This window comes from Dendronephthya gigantea, unplaced genomic scaffold (genome assembly GCF_004324835.1).
Source record: "Dendronephthya gigantea isolate DGI-Jeju-01 unplaced genomic scaffold, DenGig_1.0 000198F, whole genome shotgun sequence".
In the NCBI taxonomy this organism is placed as follows: domain Eukaryota; kingdom Metazoa; phylum Cnidaria; class Anthozoa; order Malacalcyonacea; family Nephtheidae; genus Dendronephthya; species Dendronephthya gigantea.
In genome coordinates this window covers 138,122-153,175 of record NW_021163208.1, presented here as the reverse complement: position 1 = coordinate 153,175, position 15,054 = coordinate 138,122, and the positions used below count along the sequence as shown (strand labels likewise).

The following is a 15,054-nucleotide window of genomic DNA, read 5'->3' as shown; positions in this document are numbered from 1 at the left end:
TGTCGAAACTGCCTAAGTTATCTCCACTCCTCGTATCCCTGTCATAAAGTAGGAACGATACTTTGTTTCACAAGTGGTTACCCTCTTCTTCCGTCCTGGCTTACAAAAGAATGATCAAATGAAGATCTCCCTATGCTCCACTTCGCAGTGCCGGTTTGAAAGGGATTATCAACTGAATATTGCTCTTTTTTCTATTCTTAAATCCTGTTTAAAGATTATCAAATGAACAATTGTCCCATTCTCTCGTCGAACCTTTTTAGCGACAGTCTCTGTTTTGTTAAAGGACCGTTTACACGGTACCGGACGAGTTTAGAATAGGTCCTACATTAGTCCTTTTCGGTCTTTCGTTTACACGAGAACAGTAAAGTCGAACAAATTTGAGACCCATATCAGGACGAATTCGATTCGCGGCCAAAAATGAGGTTCAGCTTTTGACTCGATCAGTAAATTGGTGAAGAGTCTACGAAATGTAAATGTGAGACACGTCCATGGAGTGCAATTACGAAAAGTTTCGTAGTTGCAAATATACATCTTTCAAAAGTAGAATTGTGTCGCCAGCTGTATAAATAATTGCACCGTGTAACAGGGCTATAGAGAGGTTAAGATACCCCGGTTTCGGTATATGGGTACGGGTAGCCATATTTTGTTCATTGGAATTTCTTGTTTGCACGTTTCAAATACAAATAATGCTTACATTAACAGGCTAAACTCTACTACTAGAGAAGAATTGTCGAGTTAATCTTCGAAAAAAACTGAGAAACACTGCTGGAAACTCATTGAACAAAATAAGGCTACGCGTACCCGTACACCGGAACCTGGGTACCTTAATCATCACCCAGACCCGCCGAAGAAGTTGATCCAGTTTCTCTCTGTCCATCTCACTGTGAACCTAAGGTAGGAATGTTTACTAGTAAGGTACTCCATAGCATCATTTTATTATATATAACAGATCAAATTTAGATATATTAACAACTTGCGTCTAAAATAGTTCCTTTGGTCTATTTAAATTCTAACATCGTTATTCAAGTAGCTACTTTGAATTTAAAATTTGCTGCATGCAGAATAACTCATTTTGACTATCGCTGAACAAGAAGCCATTTAATCAAAAAGATAAACTTGGGAAAACATGCTATACTCATCGATTCCAGTATGCAAAGGATTGTGATTGTAAATCATTGCAACATTTTCTTCCTTTGGGATGAAAATCGATTCTTGCTTAACCTTGCTTCTTGAACGAAGAAATTGGAAAATATTGACTCAATTCAATTGATTCTTGAAAGTGTGGAATAGCTTTTTCGGACGCCCATTCAAAGGCAGGCTTTTCTGGGTGCCATTGTGTCGAATAAAACGGGTATTTTCTTGCTTCCATTGTCGATACAAATTCCACTCCTCGTCGATCGATATTTGTCGTAAGAACTCTGTAAAAATCTTTCAACTCTTTGCTCTCTTGAAATAATTTGATGGGAAACGAGAATATATGAAAATGCGAGTGATTAAAGTTCCATTGAATATTCTCAGCCGTTCTTGGGGAATATCTCGGAATAGCTTGCTGTCACGGTAGTTTTCTGGGAGATTTAGAGGTGCCGTCATGTTTTGAGAGTCGGTCGGAACACGGTCATCTGTGTTTCCATTCACCAGCATCGCCAGGATATGGTGTCCAAGACACATGCCCATTATTGGAAAATAACCTCCTTCGTCGTACGTCGCTTTAGCCAGCTCGAATATTGTCCTCGAAACGTTAGTGTAACCTGACGTCAACATATTTACTTTTCCACCGGGAAAAACAGCACCATTGATAGAGTAAAATAACTTTTTAGTCTCGTCCTCTGTTAGATTATTGAAGATTGGGACCACACGCGCACCCGATGCTTCTAGAAACTTCACGTACGATGCCGGAATGTATATTTTGCCAAGAGCTTCAAACGACATGTTGAAAGTTGATTGCGCCATCACTCCTATTATCGGCCTTTCTGTTTCAATTTGGCGTCCGGTGCCGTTACCAAAGGCGAAACTAAAACAAAACAATATAAATTTGGCAAAAAATAACCTCATCTTTCTTTTCATCTTAACAAAATCGACTTCATGCACGACATGTACAGTAAAATGTACTTCAAAAAAATATTTTTGAAGAATGAGATTTATTTCCAAGAATTCGGCGCAGGTGGCATGCAAGTGGTCTTTTTTTTATTGCAAATTTCTGTGAGATGGTACGGGTATTTTTGCCACGGAAATATAAAACATATGATAGTAAGTTGATCTAAAAGAAGTACGTTAGTAAGCCAAGGAAAAAGTGGGGAAAACCTATGATATCGATCGAGAGGCTATTCACCCTAACCCTAATCCTAACCCTAACCCTAACCCTAACCCTAACCCTAACCCTAACCCTAACCCTAACCCTAACCAGTAATTTTAATTTTGCTTTATTTTATGCTTTAAACCTTTCCGGTTGGTCCTAATGTTGTGAGTCATAGAAGGGACCGTTGCTTAAATTGAATATCTCTTCAACTATTTATGCTAAAGATGCCGGAATACCACCAAACGATAGCGCTTGAAGAGGTCATATAGATAGTATATTCAAATCAGCAAATAGTTATAATCCGCACTTGTATTATAAGCCAAAATACTAGCTTGCGTTGTTATCTCAAATTACTTGCCCATGGCAACCATATACTTTTCAAAATTCCATATTTCTCAATTTATTTTGTTCTCTGTTGGCTTTAGACTGTCTTAATTTTGCCTATTATCAATCTGTCATAACTTCGATGTATTTTTGGATTAGGATGTGCAAAAGAATCGAAGAAATAGCCATTTTAAGGCTCCGTCCACACGATGCCGGAAGAATTTGAAAACGCAATAATCTTACGGTTACGCGTATTGTCCACACGTATCCGGCGTTTTCGCCCACTGAAAACGGAAAAATCTGAAAACGCTTTCCAGAGTGGAAGAATTTGAAAACGACGGCTGAGCGGATACGTGTGGACAGCTTTGCCGGATAAATTTGCAAACGATGACGTCACGTATCAAGTCGTTTCCATATTAATGCTTGTTTCAAGTCTGCTGGCTTTTGCTCCATTTTATGTTGCTATATTAGCCTCAAATAAGTCTTATTTAGGTTATTTTCATGGTGAGAAAAATCTTCGGCAATTCTAATAGCATTTGCGCAAGTATTTTACGAGAGAAACATGTCCAAAATGTATGTTTATACATGCACAAATTCGTATGCACGAAATGCATTTAACAAATACTCAACAACAATAATTATGAGTTTGGTCTTGTCGTCTGTCCAAACAAAGTCCTCATTCTTGTTTTTCACTTTGTATTTGGTAGATTTTTGCTTTGAATTCGACATCCAACCTGTGACATGCGGGTGGAAAACATGAAGGTGTATTGCAGGATCAAATAACTTTAGCGTTTTCGGGTCGTTTTTGCGCAGGTTTTTGTGTTTACGTGTGGACGCGGATAAATATTTTAACGGATATTTTTGCGTTTTCACATTCTTCTGGCATCGTGTAGACAGGGCCTAAGATCTAAGCGATAAGCCTTGATGAGCGTTGCTAAGCGCGTGCTTAGTGCTTGCTCAGAATAATGTTTTCACGCGGTTCAAAAATGTGACAAAAGTCTGTGTTGCCCACCCCCTAGGGTAATTTTGACCCCAAAAATTGATTCCTGGCGTAAAATTGGATCAAGAGGTCAGTTTTTTGGCTTTTTTTCCCGAAATTTTGGGGGAATCTTTTTATTATTGTGAAATGCTTGCCGTGAGCGATGCGATAATACATACCATGACGCAGATTATAAATGTTTATGTAAAAAATCGGCAAAAATCGTCTAAAAGCACGATTTTGAAGCTAAAAATAGAAATATCCTAGAAATATCAACTAAATCACTGTAACCAGGTTTTGTTTTCGTTTTGGGCAATATTCTAAGGATTAGGCCGCTTTGAGGTATAAATAAATCACATGCATTATAAAGTAAATATCACAGCGAATTTGAAACATATAGAACTAAAAAAACATCTATCTACTGAGGACAATGTCTTCTTTTAAATGGTTTAATTTTTATTAAAATCGGCCAAGTATTTGCACAGAAAATGCAAGTTAAAGTGAGCCAACCAGGCATAGGCGTACGGGCGCAACTTCGTTTGGGGGGGCAAAAAAAAATCGCCCGAATTTTTGAATTACACAATGTGCCCGAATTATAACTTTTACCAGATTTGTAACAATAGATTTGGCAAAGCGGCGGATGTACTTTTAAGAAAGTATAACAAAAATAGCGAAATAGAATACAAATATGTTATATATATTACAAAATTTGGTTTTAAAAATTTTAGCTATGTAATTTAGCTTTCAGTTTGCCCGAAGTTTCGGCTGAACTTTGCCCGAATTTCTTGATTCTCGAAATTTTTGGGGGGGCAATGCCCCCCCCTGCCCCCCTGTCTCGTACGCCTATGCAACCAGGTCATCTGATCAGATGACAAAGAGTTTTCTACAGTATATAAGAAGGGCTCGATCATGTTTTGACACAAAGATACTTTTTTACAGTAAGCTTATCTTAAACAAGGTTTATAAAAGCTCTTTGTTCAAATGAAAATTGTTTGTTCTTGAAGTCAACACAACACAGCCGTCAAACACAGCTCTTCACGTTTATTCAAGGTGTACAACACTGGGGATGTTTTAACGATCGGATACAAGGTATTTATAAAATAACTATATAGGCCAGTACGTATACATAGGCTTTCATGTTTGTCTCAGGCTTCAATAAAGTGAATTATAGGTGGAGATATATGAGCTTGGATTCTGACCCGATCCCTCTCATATTTACAGTTATAATAATAGTGCATTGCCTTAACCTAATATGTAATATTGTGCTTCTAACGACTGCTGGTCTAGTGTCGGAAAGGATTTCACGAATTATGTTCATAAATTCACGAAATAAGATACGTTTTATGTTCATTATATCTATATTTTATCATTCCCAATATTTCAGGATTAAGCCACTAGTAGCTATGTAGGAAGTTGCATGACAAAAGTTATACAGATTGGAAAGAAAAGACTTGCGTCCGTGCAAATGTATTGTTAGAATCAGAGAGTTTTATGTATAATATACACCCATTTGCAAAAACGTTGGCCGCAGATAGATAGATTCTCGAAATCTAATTAGAATTGCATATGATTACTGTATTTTGCATGGGATCACATTTATTTTTGTTTAGATCAATTAATATAATTAATAATTAGTTCAAGAGTTCTTAGCAAGGCTTCCCCCCGATTAAATCGCCTCAATAATCATACTACACAACATAATTAGATTTTGAGTATCTATCTATCTATCTTTAGATTAATGCCTTGTCCTTTTTGTAACCCGATGTTGACAGTAGGATATCTCCGTTGATACATTTGACATAGTTCTGAAATTTTCAAAACATACTCTTTGTAAGGTCTATTTTGCTATGCTATGCCGCAATCTCTCACAATTTCGCTGTGTTGTCTTATTTTGTAACAAAATTAACTTGAAGGTTACAAAAAGGAGCACTATCGTGGAAATTTTTCGTCATTTTTAACTCTTGTTTTTGCGAATCTTGGGTAGATGAGGGTTGCAAGCTAAATAATCTTTATCCAAAGAACCACCTGATCAGTCTATTCCGGTCGATCTTCGAGCTTTGAGGGCAAAAATTAGGCGCAGATATGTTGTACTCTTACTGCACTAGTTTGTTGCACTCTGTTTAGAAAGAGCTCTGAAATAAGGCAACAACTTTTGATTTTGTGCATAAAATCTTCAATTTACAAGGAATCCAGCCCATATTTTGCAGTGCTTGATATCTTTGTTTGAATATATTATACAGAAAGTCTCAGAATTTTATCATTTTTTATTTTTTTTAAATTTTAGCATGCTCCTTTTTGTAACCCGAATTGTTCCCTTTTATAACATTTCGAAATTTTGTTTTGGATAATTGAGCTAAAATTCCTCTGTGCACAGTTTACTAGTGTTTAACTATCTCAAAATACAGAAACGAGAATAAAATATGCCAAACGGCAATTTTTAAACCATTTAAAGTTCACGTCGGGATAATGTCATTTTTATGTTAGTGAAAAGGTACATATTTATTCTTCAATTGGAATGAATAAAATGTGTAATGTTGCGGCATATACTAAAGAAATAAATTTTTTCATGTCTAGAAAATACTTTTTCCAAGTTTTTAGAAAACACTCAATTTCCTGACAATCTTAAGGGGGGAGATGCCCGATTTTTCAGGCTGTTTTATAGGGTATTTTGGGATTAATAAGGATCACATAGTGTTTTAATATTTTGCTCTATTTTGGACATTTGTAAAAAGGTTTCGGCGATTTTAGGATATTTTGTCTGTGAAAGGTAAGAAAATATCATTTTTTTTTCTACATATTTTACGTTTAAGAGCGAGTTTAATAACATACCTTATTAACTAACTAATTTACAGCAAATGAAAATAGCTTTGACAGTTGGATTACGGAATTTATGTTTGCTGTTTGTTTTCAAGGTTGAAGGATAACTGAGTAAATAAGCCAAATTTTAATTATGATATTGTTATCATAATCTCTGTTTTCTTCACTGTAGCAGAGGAATCAAAGACTTTTTTAAAATAGAATTTGGCCTTTTTATTCAGTAATCTGGTTGTTTATGTTAAGTGCTAGTTTTTAGGCTTGGTAGTTTCAAAGTAAATACTAGGCCAAAAAATTATAACATACCGGTCATACCCCGCTGGTTGAATATTTGCGTGCGCTGATTGGTTCATTGCCGGTCTGGAAACCCCAGTATTCTCAGTATTCTGGAATCCGCCGAAAAATATCGACGGAGAATGGACCAAGAAGAGCATTATTATGATATTATATTATAAGAATATTATGTTTATTAATCTTTGATTTTTGTTTATATTACTGTATCATTCTTATTTAACCAGTAAAAAACAAAGTTTTGGAAGCCATTTCATTGCTTGCTTGGAGACTGGCTGGCGAAAGAGCCGGCAAGAATGCTGCAGCGCATTGTATAAATAAATAAACTAAATACCGTATGCCATATAATAAATCCCTTATTAACCGAATATGTTCGGTCCGTACTGGAAAAATATCAGACCTCAGTCAAGAACTCGGTCTGATATTTTTCTAGTACGGACCTCAAATTCGGTTAATAAGTGGTATATCATGCAGTCTCTAAAAATTAAATAAGGGTCTGATATACTTTTAAAGGTTACATATGTTTGTATTATTGAGTGAGGATATGCTAGTACATTTGTGCATATCATTCATATCAATCTGATAATGGTAATAATGTGTTTGATAAATTGTACCGTTGGTCATTGCCAAGTGCAATTAATCTCTAGAAAGTAAATGAGCATCTAATATGCATTAAAAAGTTGGTTTGTATTGCTAAGAGAGGATACAACTAGTATATTTGTGCATATTATTGATATTATAAATCCAAATAGCAGCCCTTATATTCTATGCCGAGGGAAGTTCAGGGGGAATTGCTGTAAGAACAAAATGCTTTAGATACAAAAGAAAATAAGGTTCTTATATACAGTGTACATAAAAAAGTTTGTATTGTTGAGTGAGGAACAGTGGCATTGTCAGCCTGCCAAATTTGTCCTTCTATGTAAATTTCGAGGTACTAGAGTTTTTTGGGTCTTTATAGCAATGTATTGTTTTGACAGTCAGTGAACACCAAAGTATTAGCATAGCGAGACAAATTTTCAGTCTGGCTATGCTACTGGTGAGGATACAGCTAGTACATTTGTGCATATCATTTAAATCAACCTGATAGCAGCCCTTATATTCTGTGGATGGGGATTTCTTGCTTGTCTGCATGCTTGTCTGCATGTTGTTAACTAATTACTAGGAGAACAGCTCATTTGATCTGGCTACTACAGAACAGTATTGGCCTGTTTTGATAAGTTATGGGGTTGGCATTAACCTGGGGGTAACTTGTATGATATTGTTAATTTTTAGTGTGCTCATAGCATGCCATCAGTATTGAGAAATAAAGGGGTGAAAATAAAGGACTGATATACTCAAAAGAATTATATTTGTATATTAAAGAGTAGATACATATTCTAGTATACTTATAAGTGTATATCAAGCCTACAACAACCCCTTATTCTATGGAGCAATACATTCTTGGAGAACAGCTTGCTTGCTGTGGCTACAGTAGAATATTGATGCCCTGTTTTATTAAACTTTATGATTTTGATAACTTGTAGGGTGGTCATAACATGTAATCAGTCTTTAGAAAGTAAATATGGGCTGATACATTATACTCAATAATGTTTGTATAACAGAGTAAGAATGTGCTCGTGTATTTATTCATATCAACCCAGCAGCAGTCTTTTGATTCTGTGGAGAGGGGTTTTATTAGCACGTCCTTTGTTCACATCAAATTTTAGTATTTTCTCTTAGTGGTCTTAGACTAGGTTTGGAATGTTCTGTTATATTTTTGCCTTTTAGTAAATTTTGACTGGTTGTACTTTATATTTATAGCAACTATAGCAATTTTTCTAAACACGCTTGCCCCCTACCTGGGAGTACTTGTTACAGGGTACTTGTTCTATATAACTCAGTTGCAACAAAGCAACTTTGGTGTTGGTAGTGTTTAAGAAAATTTTGTGTCCTTAAGGGCTTAAAGTTTGATCTGAATATCGTGTAGCAGAATTCTGCTATAACAGTTTTTTTGTTTTTCAGCTACCTGCTTCTTTACTAGTCTTCACTCTATGGTCGGGGAGTGTTATTTTCTTTTATTTATGTTTATAATCCTATGTCCCGGCCTGTGTAAGTAATATACTCATGTATAGGATTTAGGTTTTAGATACTTTGTATGCTGGGTTTTAATTCGGAAGGAAAACATATAACATATAATTTCAGTATGCATAATGTGGACCATAGTAAGTGATAACAACATACTTATGGAACACAATTTGGATATTAGGACCAAACCAATAGCGTTCGAATATAGAAAACACCTAAGTAATGTACGCTACATGTTCAAATTTCAAGCAAACATGTTTGCTATTTTGCGCTGTTAGCTAAAAGGTGCGATCAAATGTCGGACTTGATTATCTTAAATACACACAAATATGTTTTAGTAGGGCATACCAAGTCTATGATAAGTGACTCAAATAGTCTAAAACTATGCTAGTTGGAAATTATACTTGTCGCATACTTGTTTGAACACTTTTGGTACCTATGTATATATTTTTTATACTAAATTATCTTTCATTGGTACCGCCCTGATATGAGTATTGAATTGTGACTTGACATCAATTAGCACATCCTTTACCATGCGTCTTTAACTGTAATTGTGATTTTGGTACGTGTATGCATTGAAAAGTTGAAGTCTTAAAAGTTAAGTTATAAAAATTACTACTAAACATAATTCTGATCATTATATATATATACGCTAAAAGCACGCAATAAATTTAGAGAGTCCAGTTAAGGCTAATTTCCACTGTCACGTTTTCTGTCCGTACCTATTTATACGCCCGTGAATTTTAAAAAGGTTTAAGTTGCTGTAAAACTAAACAGGCAAGTCGTTAAAGAGTAATAAACTCTGCGCATCAATTTATTAATTATGTTGTTTTAAAAGTCAAATATTATCTGGGGCCGGTTGTATCAAGCCCGCGCGTTTTCGTGGTTAAGTTCACAATAGAAAGCAAGTCTATCGTTTTACTCAGGAAGCAAACTAAATGTTTTTAACTTTAATACAAATGTACTGTTTACAACTACATATTCAGCGCATAATATTCAAGTTGACTCATTCAAGAAAGATGTAAGCGTGTTATTTAAATTTGACTTATCCCACCGTTAGACACCTTTCGAACAACCGGCCCTGGAAGTCAACCTTTATGACTTTTATGCATGTCTCGGTGAAAACCAGCTTTCATAAACATACTGCCTAAAATTTTTGGTCTGGCAGTCTAATGATCAGAGCAAAAATTACCTGACTAGTTTTTATATATGTTCTTTATTTGCACTAAACCAAAATACTGTACCCACTACATAAAACTATGTACGTAATGAATAAAAATGATGTTTCACATTGGCGTAATCACAAACATTAAATTCCAATTAATATGAACGGCAGCCTTTAATCTTGTCCGATAAAAAAATTCTACCGCGCTGTTACTTCTAGCCTTGAACTTTAATTCAGTTTTCATAAATGTTTGAGCATTTTGTGCCCAAAGAACATGCCCTGTCTACCGCGCACCAAAAAAGTTAAACTGTTTGATTGAGTATAACTTCAGAATGAAAGAGCTCTTATGCTAAAATTATGTTTTTTGTATATCCTCTAATGTCTGAATTAAATTTGGATATATAGCATGAGGTTTTTCGTACAATTTGACCGAGATATCGCCGATATATCCTAGTTGGATATATTTGCAATTCCTAGTATACTCTAAAAAGTTCCCATCTTATTGCTCTTACAGATCTTACAGATTCAGATTCACAAGGCAATGATATTAGCAAAGAAAGTAGTATGTACACTAACTGTAAAAAGTAGGATTATCATAAAAGTTTTATATGTACATTTTCTATTGAATAATTGAACACTTATATTTTAGAAAGTCCAAACAACCCAGATGAAGGTGATGATCTTCCTAAAACTTGTGACAGCGAGTGTGCTCCATCGGTACATAGTTCTAAAAGGACATTAACGTCATTTCTAACCATAGAAGCTCCTTAAAGCTCATCCAAAGCTCCTTCGCTCGTCCAAACCAGTTGTAATGAAAAAAGTGGTAGAGACCTTGCAGAAGACACCTAGGCTTTCCCATTTGTTGGAAACATTTACTTACCGCCAATTAGCTGATAGAGTGCGCTCAGAACGAAAAGCCATTGTTCGTGCCAAGCAGAAAAATAATTTAAAAAGTAAGACTAAACGTAAGGCTAAAACTAGTTGAATTAAATAATTAAATGTTAAGCCCGAGCTCAGCAATCTCATATATAACAGAACTTTTCAACCAAGTATAACGGAGATGCAAGTTTATAGTATATCGTTTCAGCAACTATCTAAAGTATATAAGAAAGTTCAATTAAGGTTTTACTCAGAGAAAAAAATAGTTCTCATGCAGCATTCTCTTTTTAAACAGCACTTGGCAGCCAGGTATACAGGAACTTAACTTCATGGGGGCAGGTGCATGTATACTAATATATTCATATAAAACTGTACAATCGTAATCAGTCAGGCACAAAAGGAAAATATAAATATACCCGCGCCCATTAGAACTTCGCACTGAACTTCGCAACTGCGTTTTGAAAAGTTATGTGAAATCTACAATATGTCAATAAGCTTCTAGGTAAAGCTCTGACCAGATAGCAGCATATAGCCTTGGCTAAAATATATTAAATTAAATTAATATATTAAATAGGCTATAAAAAAATCGATAGGTTTATGTTCCATTGGACACGGTGTTCATTATAATCGCTACTATTATATATTAAAGTAATATATAATGTATAATCTATATCATTATAATCGCTGTTTTTTAGTTAATTAGTTGCCTGATATTATAACGAAGTTGGTGCTAATACAAAAAACTAAATTATCTATTTAATTCAAGAAATTCATTCTATGATCCTTATAGCTGTGAAATACGTAAAATTTCACTCTGATGATGAATACCATTTTTCGTTTGAGTACAGTTCTGAATAAATGTACAATAGATAGATATACAATATTGGTACAGTATGTATAATTAGTATGCCATATAATAATTGTAATGATTTTTAATAAATTTGTTCCTGACTTGCATTGATTTCAATGTTTTTATTGTTCCCGTGTTTCAAAGTTATTTTATAGACAAATCCAGTTTCCCAATTATTCACAAGGAATGCTTTTCAGTTACGCGTTTTTTATAAGTACGTACGCGCACGGAAAACTTTAAACGCTTCGAAATTTTTATTATTTAACATCTAGGTCTACTAGAGCATACTGAAATATGCGGAAAACTAAGTTCTTTCGATTTATTTACTTAGCTTTTTCAAAAATAACATCTATAACGTCTAAAGACTTTAACGTGCGTGTATGTACATAAAACGCGTAACAGGAAAACAGCCTTAACTCTTCCAAACATTTCAAGTGCAAATATTTTAGACCAGCTTATCACAATGAATTATTTGATTCTTTACACACTCATTCTGCATTCATTTGTATGTGGGTACTTTGTGAATTGCATATCTCCCGCTAGGAATCAAATCCAATGTTGAGATATTTCGTTACCATAAAACTTGGTATTACAATAATACATTGTCCCCTTACACAATGTACATATAATTCAACTTTTTCAAAATGAAATGTCTCTTTATGATGCTATTTATGGAGGACTCTAGGGAAAATCTAAGGAAATAAAGCCAAAATACAATTAGTTTTAGCTCTAAAAAAGTATCCCGACCCGGTATCTTTTTATTTTCCATCTTCATTTTTTGGTGTATTATCTATCCATGCATATTAGCTTTAATTTGTGTTACAAAAAGCAGCGAACAAGGTTATCTATCTATCTATCTATCTATCTGCATGTGGCCAACGTTTATTACAGTTTCTAACACCACTCTTTTTTTACAACCATTTGCAACGATGCGAAAAAAATCCATTCTTACCAAAGCCTAAAATCGTTACCATCAATTATATAGCATCAGATAAATAATGTAAAAGTGAATATTTACACCTGCCAAAGGAACTAATGTAGGCGATATGGAACGATTAATTTAGTTCCTAGTTACAACCATCATCGCTACCAACATTTGAACCTAATTTCGGTCGGTATTTTTAACCATTATAACGAATTGTTTGATTTTCACATCTCGCGGAAAACCGGATGGTGACACAACTCAGAACAGAGGACATTTTGTTTGCAATAACAACGATACCATCTTCCGTTAAAAATATAGGCTCATGCATGTGATCACACACTTGATAACACATCTAATCTTAATAAGTTGAAAACAAATGAATATGATCCTGTTCCAATATAGCTTAGATAAAGAAACTCTGACACTGTAAACTTGACCAACCCTTGAAACGATGGAATGCACCAATTTTAGCACACGCAACATCGACACAATAATTGTTCGTGCACGAGTTTGTGTTTATCGTCTGTTCCTGTTTAGTCAAAATTAAGATTTCAGTAAGTATTAGCTTACGTCTTTAGTAAAGAAACTCGGTATGACTTCAATTGTGACAAATATTCTCAGTTCAACAGTTGGTTTATAATGGAATAAGGTCCGAGATTCGACGGCGGACAAACTCAAAGACGGGGATTTCCATTTTGCAGCCATCAGCAAGTAGAATCATCTAACGTGTATCTGTAGCAATTGCCCGTTTACAGAATCATTCAATACATTTGTTTTCCTCCAGTCGATATGCTGAATGTTGTCAGTGTGGGAGATATTGATTGAACTTTAGGTATCGAAAGGGGCACTTTTCCATAAATGTGCAAGCTGTCTGTGGACGTAATTTAGCAATTCAAAACATTGTTGCCCGATGGCCTGGCAGTGTGCATGATGCAAGAATTTTTCACAACTGTCGTCTTTGTGCTCGGTTTTAACAGTTTGAGGTGACATAAATGGCATGTTGCTGGATGAAAGCGGTTATCCGTTCCGCCAATATCTCCTGACACCTCTTGCTAACCCGCAAAATCAATCAGAACGCCGATACAATGTTGCGCATAATATTCATGCGAAAACGAAATATGGTAAAAAGAATGTTTGGCATATGGAACAGAATGTTCCCATGTTTATCAACGTGCCTACAAACGAAACTAGAAACGACCTTAACTATTATTGTCGCAACCGCCGTTTTGTACAATTTTGTACGCAGTCAAAATGATCTCTTTGATGAACCGGATACCGGATTATATGCCGCTTGCGGAAGATGAGCTACCTGATGCGCATGTTGGTGAACCACGTTTAGGATTTAGGAAATTTAGTATGCTTTTCATATCTTTAGCCTCAAAATCGTACCTTTAGAAGATTTTTGCCGATTTTTTATATAAACATGCATGCATGATGATAATTTATGAATTATCGCATCACCGGCAATAATATTTCACAATAATAAAGATATCGAAACACATTTCGGGCAAAAAAAGCCGAATAAATGACCCCTTGGTCCAATTTTACGTCAGGAATCGATTTTTCGGGTCAAAATTACTCTAGTGGGAGGGTGTCATGGTCGGCGTTAGATCATATCGAACTAACGTACATGACGTCATAAATTTTGCAATAACGGAAGTATAATAACAGAAGTCTTACATGAAGTCTTTCTAGAGCTGGTTCATAAAAATGATAAAATAAAAATGGCGATGAATGATGATACATTTATACATTTATAAATGTACACGAAAGTGTAAATGTCTGTTACCCTCATACCCAGTATAGGAGTGATCATATACTCATGTAATAGTATCTCTGGCTTTACCTTAATTACGGTTAGGGTTATTGAAAATTTTATGACGTCATGTACGTTAGTTCGATATGATCTAACGCCGACCGGGCGTCATAGAGTTGTGTCGTATTTTCCAGCCATATGACAACATTCCGAGCACGTAGAACTTATAAAACGCTATTTCTGCGATTCTTTTGTACATCCTACCCACACAAAATTATTCGGAATTATGACAGAAGGATAAATATGATAATTCAGACATTTTAGAACAAAAAAAGCGAAAAAATACGGAATTTGTAAAGTATATGGTTGCTATTGGTGAGTAATTTGAGATAACAATTATAAAGCAACCTATTTTTTTGACTCTTGTTTTGACTTATAATACAAATGCAGCTTATAACTATCTGCTGGTTTGAATATAATATTTAAATAATCTTCTCAAGCGCTATCTTTTGGTGGTATTCAGGGGTCTTAGCCCAAATACTTGCAGGGATATACAGCAGGGATACAGCTTCACGAAGCGGATAGAAAATTCAAAATCCATTCAACGGAATTAAAGATCTTCTAACTCCTATATCAATTAGTTTTTGGATGAGAGCATTATGGCCAATTCGATAGAAGGCCATTTTCTTCCAAATTCTTTTATGATTATAT

General features: G+C 35.0%; 1 pseudogene; it reads right to left on the bottom strand.

Moving 5' to 3' along the window:
* Positions 1–1,098: 1,098 nt before the first annotated feature.
* LOC114539292 lies at positions 1,099–2,658 on the bottom strand (annotated as a pseudogene).
* Positions 2,659–15,054: the final 12,396 nt, after the last annotated feature.